At 33.6% G+C, this 8,528-nt stretch overlaps 1 pseudogene across 1 annotated transcript; it reads left to right on the top strand.

The window, feature by feature from the left end:
• Window positions 1–3,806: 3,806 nt before the first annotated feature.
• LOC308553018 (tRNA wybutosine-synthesizing protein 3 homolog pseudogene) lies at window positions 3,807–4,411 on the top strand (annotated as a pseudogene). The gene has a single exon. The product of its transcript is annotated as a tRNA wybutosine-synthesizing protein 3 homolog pseudogene (transcript).
• Window positions 4,412–8,528: the final 4,117 nt, after the last annotated feature.

Raw genomic sequence — 8,528 nt, 5'->3', positions numbered from 1 at the left:
GGTTGTTTATGGATTTGTTGATGGGAGCCATTCATACAGGTGTGAAGTGATACCTCATTGTGGTTTTAATCTGCATCTCTCTGATGATTAGCGACGTTGAGCATTTTCTCTTGTGTCTCTTGGCCATCATATGTCCTCTTTGGAGAATTGTCTATTCAGGTCCTTTGCCCATTTTTTTAATTGGTTTGTTTGTCTTCTTCTTGCTGAATAGTATGAGTTCTTTGTACACTTTGGAAATTAGCCCCTTATCAGATACATCCTCTGGAAATATGTTTTCCATACCATGGAGTTCCCTTGTATTTTGAGGCTGTTTTCTTTTGCTGTGCAGAAGCTTTTTAATATGATGTAGTCCCATATGTTTATTTTTTTCTTTTCTTTCTCTTGCCCTAGGAGATGTATCAGTAAAAATTCCACTATGTGAGATGTCTGTGACTTTACTGCTTATGTTTTCTTCCAGGATTTTTATGGTTTGTGACTTACATTTAAGTCTTTTATCCATTTTTAGTTTATTTTTGTGTATGGTGTAAGTTGGTGGTCTAGTTTCATTTTTTTTTTTTTGCATGTATCTGTCCAATTTTCCCAGCACCATTTATCGAAGAGGCTGTCTTTTCTCCATTGTATGCTCTTGCCTTCTTTGTCAAATATTAACTGACCATAATGGCTTGGGTCTATTTCTGGAGTCTTTATTCTGTTCCATTGGTCTATATGTCTGTTGTTGTACCAATACCAGGCTGTTTTGATTACAATTGTTTTGTAGTACAGTATGATACCAGGTAAAGTGACCCCTCCCACTCTGTTCTTTTTTCTCAAGATGGCTGCAGCTATTCAGGGTCATTTTTGGTTCCATATAAATTTTTGAAGTGTTTGTTCTAGGTCTGTGAAATATGCTGTTGGTATTTTAATAAAAATTGCATTGAATCTATAAATTGCTTTGGGTAGTATGGCCATTTTAATGATATTAATTCTTCCACATTTTCCCCCTCCCTTGAGGATAGATAATCCTGGGTAGTTTAACCTAACCAGTGCACAGAGTTGCCCTCCAAGCTCTTATTTGTCTGTGAGTGGACACATGGTCTAAGTTGGGCCTATTCCGTTGAAAGGAAGAAATTAGTCATTGTTCTAAACCATCTTGAAATGATAATGAGAACAAGGTTTAAGGTAAAGTCACTACAAGGATGGAATACTGGGGAGGTGGAGTGGTCATGGGTCCTTAATGATATAATTGAGCCACTGATTACATCACCTAGGTTTCCAAATACGTGAGATAACACATTTTCATATCTTTAATGCCAGAGATTTCTGTTACTTTGAGCCAAGAACAAATCTCAAACTAGAAATATAGTTTGCTCTCTATAGTCAAAAATCAAATTCCATTTTTATGCTAGCTACAAAGTATACATATTCATAATAGAGGCTTGATAAATTTATGGGACATATATAGTAGAAGAGTATATAGTTATTTAAAACAATGAAATAGACTTCCTATGGAAGGAAGGTCGAGTTGAGTGATAGGCAAGGTAAATAAAAGTATGTGTATTTTGATAGTATTTCTGTAAAAATTACATGTATGATGCATTTTCTTCTATATTTATAGAATATCTCTATAAGGATTCACTAGAAGCTGCTACAGGGCGATACATGACTGGGGCAGAGGTGAAAGGAGGTTTACTTTTTACCACACACTGTTCTGATCCTTTTGAACTGTGTGCCATGTGCTTGCACTAGCTAATCAACACATAAATAAAAGTAAAAAGGAGATAACGATTAAAACCAAAAGGGTGGGAAAAATAAATGGAACAAATGGGGCCACAAGGTTAATATCAATATAGCAAATTTTAATAAGAAAGCATTAATAAGAAATTAAACAGATAATGGAAATAATGAGCAATAGTAGTAGAAATGTCAAAAACATTTATGTGCCAATTAATACAATTAAATGTACAAGAACCAGGTAAATATATAAAAAAAGAAATATATGAAGATATATTAAGAAATGTAATATTCAGGGCAGACTTTAAAATTTCTTCTCATTTGACTGATTAGTATAGGTAAAATTATAGGTAATTATAGGTAGAATTTAGTATAGGTAAAATTAAATAATACCATAACTGATAATTTATACTATTTCTAATGTTGATTTAATAGCTATGAAAGTATTATTTTAATATTTTGAAATATGATAGACAATATCTTTTTTAAAGTGCCTATGAAACATTTATAAATAGTCATCATATGTTAGGTCTGTATTAGCATAGAATTATTTCAAGTAACTTAAAATATGCCTATAGAGGCTCAAAAATTTTTTGGTTTAGTTTTTATTTTGTTTTGTTCTTTTCTCTCTCACACAGTAAAAAGTCCAGATGAAAAAAGTAATTAATGCTGGTTCAAAAGCTCAAGACTTATAATAGATTTCTTCTGTGATTTTTTTTTAGCCTTTCCTTCAGAGTTTTAATATGTCTGCCGTTGCTATTGGCAGTATAACATCTATGTTCAAGGCAAATAGAAAAAAAAGATGGATGGGTTTTTTCATGAAAGTAAAATTCATACCAGGAAATACAACAGCTTGCCACTTTGGAAACATGTCATATGGCCCCCTGCAGCTGGATGTGGCAAGGGAAGGGGCTAGAAATTGGATTAGCTAAATAGCACTGTTCACTGACTGCAATACCAAGAAAAAGACCTCATTAAAATTTGAAAAGCAATAATTATGTAAACCACATTTTGGAAAGAAAATATCATCAAAGGATAATTTAATATGAAATGTCAAAAGAAAGAAAAATTTCCAGATATTGAAAATTAAAAACACTATCCTAATTAACTCTTTGGCCAAAGAGGAAATCAACTCTTCAATTTTAGAAAATTTTATTACAAATGAGGAGGCTATATATAAAAATTTATAATGAATTATTAGTACTATGCTAAGCTTAATTTTTAAGGTCTTAAATATGTTTCTAATAAACAAGAATAGCTGTAAAAATAACTAATCTATTTTAAACTTAGGGTTATTTTTATTTTTTTGTTTCTAAGAAAAGCAAGAGGGTGAAATTCAGAGACAACAGAAATTATAAATCAGAAAAGAGAAAAGAACAATTGAATGGGTAGATACAACAAAAATGATTTGTTTTAAAAATTAGTATAATAGGCAAACTTCTGACATCATTACTGTCAGAATCTAAAATTTTATTTATTTTATATTTTAATAATTTTTCTTTTTTAAAATTCCAGTAGACATCCAATATTATATTAGTTTCAGGTGCAGAACATCAAAATTTTAAAAGAGAAAAAAACATAGGCAATTTATACTAGAAACCAATATAGACTTCTGGTTGTGCCTGTCAAATTGAAAACCTACTGTATCTAATCTCTTCGAACTTCTACTAAAATTTTTGTTAAGTAATGAAAAGGTTACTATTCTACAAAGAGAAAGAGAACAGGAATGGGGAAATAGATTATTAGTGAAAACTAGGAAACACTTGTAAAAAAAAAAATCTCTGAGAAAACAATAAAAAGCCAAGAGGTGAAAATCAGGAGAGAAAAGGGTAAGAATTACAGATGATTGATCAAAATATACAACATCAGATAAGTGAATGTTCCAGAAATGATAAGCAGAGAAAATGAAGAAAAGGAAATTATAAAGGATGAATTTAGGAATATTTCTAAGAACTGAAGGATTACAGTCAAAGGGTCAGCTAATTGCCCAGACTGATGATTAGAAAGGCTCCTCACCAGCACCGCTCGCTCCAGTACGGCTGCCCCAAGGGGAGGCGAAGGCTAACGTAATTTGCAGACCCCAAATCCCTCCTCGCATGGATCGTAGCGCGGAGTTCAGGAGATGGAAAGCGCAGAGTCTGAACAAAGTGGACCTCAGCCGGAAGGGCAGTGTGGACGAGGGTGTGGCTGAGCTTGTGCAGCTCCTCAATGCGCGAGAACAGTATTTTGCCACCAGTTCCTGCACTGGCTGCACCCTCCTCCTGTATGGGAGTATAAATGGCTTTGAGGTTCAGAAACAAAACTGTTGCTGGCTGTTAGTTACACACACACCTTGTGTAAAAGATGATGTGATTATAGCTCTGAAAAAAGCAAATGGAGATGCCGTTTTGAAATTTGAACCCCTTGTTCTTCATGTGCAGTGTGGACAGTTGCAGGATGCACAGCTTCTGCATTCGGTGGAGATAGATTCTGGTTTCAGGAACTCTGGCATAACAGTGGGAAAGAGAGGAAAGACTATGTTGGCTGTCCGGAGCACACATGGCTTGGAAGTTCCATTAAGCCATAAGGGAAAACTGATGGTGACAGAGGAAGGAATATACCGACTTCTTATTAAAGATAGCAAATCAAAAAATGGAGGAAAGCAAGAAGAGAATTGAGAGGTTTTACAGCTGCCTACAATGTGCTTTGGAAAGGGAAACTATTACTGACTTACATCCCAAAGAGAAAATCATCGAGAAAAATAATTCATATTCTCATAAGAAAAAAAGAAACCGAGAAAAAGCAAGTGGCAAATGTGTTACTGAAGAAAATGATGAAAAACTTGAAAGTGATGATGATCCAGGAATCAGTGTTACTCTCTTCCCGGAAGATTCCTAAGATTTGGTTCTAAAGTGTCTTTGGTAGAATATGTTTCTAGTAATTATTATAAAGCTGCTCTTTATAAGAGTATTTTAATTCGTTGAGTGTATCAGACATTCAGAAAAGCAAGGTTTAATTTTTTTCTATATTTTAGAGACACCCATCTTATAAACATAGATGCCTTTTAAAAATAGCTGTGTATGATGCTTGCTCATTAAGTACCATCTTTTAAATCACAGAAATTCATTACAAAGATGAAATTACAATTTTTAATGCAAAAAAAAAAAAAAGGCTCCTCAGTATAAAGAGATAAGCCAGAGAGCATTGTAACTTTCAAAAGCAACACTGGAACTGGTAGGACAGTAGAACATTGACTTGAAAATTCTGGAGGATATGATTTTAGTCTAGAATTATATACTCAGCCAATCTAGCAGCCAAATACAAAGATGGCATAAAAACATTTTTAGGCATTTTAAGTCCTCAAAAAGAATAAAGAAGGAAGGAAAGGAAGGAGATACTGAGGGAGGAAATAGGAAGCCATCTATGTCTACTTAGTTTAATGATCAGAACTAAGAACTGAGACTCACCACCCCCATCAAAATAACTTTCTTCTTTTTGCCCAGGAAGATAAGGTGGAAAACTAATAATGTTATTTCTGATGTCTAGAAATTCCAGGAAATCAATTTGTATGTGCAAATTTTTTTCCTCATCTGGACAACTAGCTCTTCAATTAAAAAAATAAGAGCAAAAACCACTAATTAATAAAACAAGAATATACTTACCTAGACTCACTTCAAAAAGCATTATCTCCTCTTCTAATTAATTTTTCACTAACATTGCCCCACCCCAGTAAATTCCTAACCTTAAACCATTTGAGTCCAAATTCAAAGTCCTATAAATATCCTCCTCCAAGTTTTCTTTTCTGAGATATTATGACAGGAGTAAGGCTGTCTGTGTTCGCCTTTATAATGTTCTTTCTTATAGCAAGAGGTTTAATAAACATCTTTGCTTGATTAACAGGTTATTCTGGTATAGTGAGTATGTGTGTGTGTGTGTATCTGTAAGGAGTGTGTAGACAAGCTGGCAGAAGAAAGAAGTTGATAGTTATCTCTTTAATTTGATCACACAGAAATAATATTCAGAGATCTTCACAGATGTATTACAGGAAATCTTGTAATATGTTATATAAAATATATATGGTATATTATACATATAATATAATATATTATGTATATAATATTTATAGAGTATATATTATATAAAAACTATAGAAAGTATTAGAGAATTAGTCACTCACAGAAAAATTAAAATACAAGATTTAAACAATAATCATAATGCATTAATTGGGTTAGTAGTAAACATTTTTATTGTCATGAGATAAAAACCAAATTGGTTTTCATTTGAAAATTGTGATATAAATGTTCAGGGAAGGGGAGCAAGATTATGAGAGGAAGATGGATTAAAAGTGCTAAATTCTCCTCTAGTATGATAAGAAATTGATAAAAGAAGGGTCTACAGCACATATCGGAAGGCAAATAACAACAACGACAAAAGTAAAAGATTTGGAAGCATTGCCAAACCGACTGGACCCAGGCCCTTAGAATAGCGATCTAGCCTCCTAGCTAGATGAGGCTGCTGGAGGTTATATTGGGTAATCCAGGGATCAGAGGATATGTGGAAATATACTTGCTAATTATTGACCATAGTTATTTCTGGAGATTTCTTTACAATCTTTTTAACTTTTTTCCCAGGTAAAATTTGTATAATGAATATATATAAATGTATTTTTATAAAGTAATAACTCATTTTAATGAAAAATAATAAAATTTGAGTAAATTCCAACAGTAACAATAGGAAAGGAAAACACAATACAAAAATAAACAAAATAGTACGTCTTTGGCTACAGAGCTGCTGGCAAGCTGAGAAAGGAAGCCTTGCTGTTTGTGCAGGCAGTGGAGTAGATGGTTTTGGTGAACAGCTAGTCGCTCTCTACTGCAGTTTCTTGCAGTAACAGAACACACCCATAATCAGATGATTTCAGCATGTTGCAGCTAGACCTGTCCCTCTCTTTCATTGCTGTACCACAGGGATCACAAATAGCTCTGATTGATACTTTGACATAGTAGATTTCATGAAAGTGTCAAGTCATCTAAAGAAAAGCTGGCCAAACCTACAGGATCTCCAGAAACCCTTTTGTTCTATTTGAATATTAAAATTTTGGCAAACAGAGCTGATGAAACTATTATAATCATTTTAGAAAATTCTTCCAAGCCGTCTTCACTTCTTTTTTTATATCTATATGTTGCTCTCCCCTCATTCAATAATTATGTATATTGCTATCCGGTGAGATGAAACTCTAGAGCCTCTGCAGAATTTCTGATGCTACCTTTATGAGACCCCTGAGCATCTTTAGAAGAAACAAATTGAAGAACTTCAGTTTGTATGGTTTCAGGCAAAGCTGCTACCCACAAAATACTTTATAATTTTCAACTGGTGCTAAATATGATCAATGAAACATTTCTATGAGATTGATTTTATACAGGATCTTGGGAAATTAAACCTCTCAACAGATCATCCTTTCCTGGCTGCCAACAGAATATGATAGATTATTTACCTTGTCTATGTGATTCATTGTCATTGAAGGTGAGGAACATCAATGTGCTTCTGCTGGGCATGGAAAGAAGAAGGCAGATGGAGAAGATACAGTGCCTGAGAATTTTCAAGATTGTTTTCCTCCCATAATCATCAATCGCAGTGTATCTTTTTCTTATCTTTTTTTGCAATATACACAGACACAGAGCTATGATTGTGTGGTCATGAGTTATCTTTTCTGCTCACTACCCTCTTCTTTCTTGTATCTCATGTCTTCTTAAGGATCATTAGTTCACTGAATGCTGTTGAATATTGACACTGTTTACTGCATCACTGTTAGCATCCTGCCCCTAAACTACCCCACAGACATGAGGATTCTACTTTGACAATTATTTTACTCTTGAAAACATATCAATTTATAATAAATCTAATTCCTTCTGTGCCTAAACATTACTGGCAAAAAAAAAAAAAAAAATTCAGGTGACTCAGGTTAGCAATGTTATGACACAGAAATCAGACTCTCCTGAGAACACTCTGTTAGGGACATTTATGTGTTTTGCAACGGCCGTTACAATTATCTGGCAGTTTTCAGGGAAATGGTGTACTTTATTAGGTAACAGCACAAACTTTGGTATTAGATGTCCTGAGTTGGCATCTGCCAGTTACAAGCAGGGTGACCTTGCACAAGTTATGTAATCTCTCTGTCTCAGGTTCTTTATTTGTAGAATGAGGGCACTATAAAAATATTTACTTCAGAGATTTGTTGTGAAGATTAAACTAGATAATGAATGTAAAGTTTCAGCCAAACCTTGCCACATTTAAATGTCAGTGATGATGAGGAAGTAATTCTAATTCCAATTTAGCACCTGGTTGATTTCCATTGGTAAATCTCTACCATTCTTCTTTCCCTTCCTTCTAATAACTGAGGAATTGGACTAATTTTTTTTTTCCAAATATATGCACTTGTAATGAGATTCACTTAGCTATTGTGGACCAAAGTCTAGGTATAGATCATGTTTGAATGTGAGACATTATAGTGCTAATTAAGAACATAAACTCTTCAGAAGTCAAAATCTTAAGATTCAAATCCTTGCCTCATCATTTGCTATCTGTGAACCTTTGGCCAGTTACTTAATCACTCTGTGCTCCACTTTCCCAACCATAGAATGGAGAAAATAATAGCGCATTATTCATAGGATTGACCTAAGCTCTGTAAATTTTTTTTATATAAACATTCAAACCTATTTTTGAAGCTGGAACATTCCTGCAAAGTTTGAGATAAGTATATCATTGTATACAGTCTCTAAATATTTGGCAGAATTTCCTACATCAGAAATTTTATAAACATTTTTTTTTCCAGTTAAAAA

Source organism: Miniopterus schreibersii, assembly GCF_964146895.1.
Source record: "Miniopterus schreibersii genome assembly, chromosome: 2".
Classification (NCBI taxonomy): Eukaryota; Metazoa; Chordata; class Mammalia; order Chiroptera; family Miniopteridae; genus Miniopterus; species Miniopterus schreibersii.
This window is presented reverse-complemented; position numbering and strand designations above follow the sequence as displayed.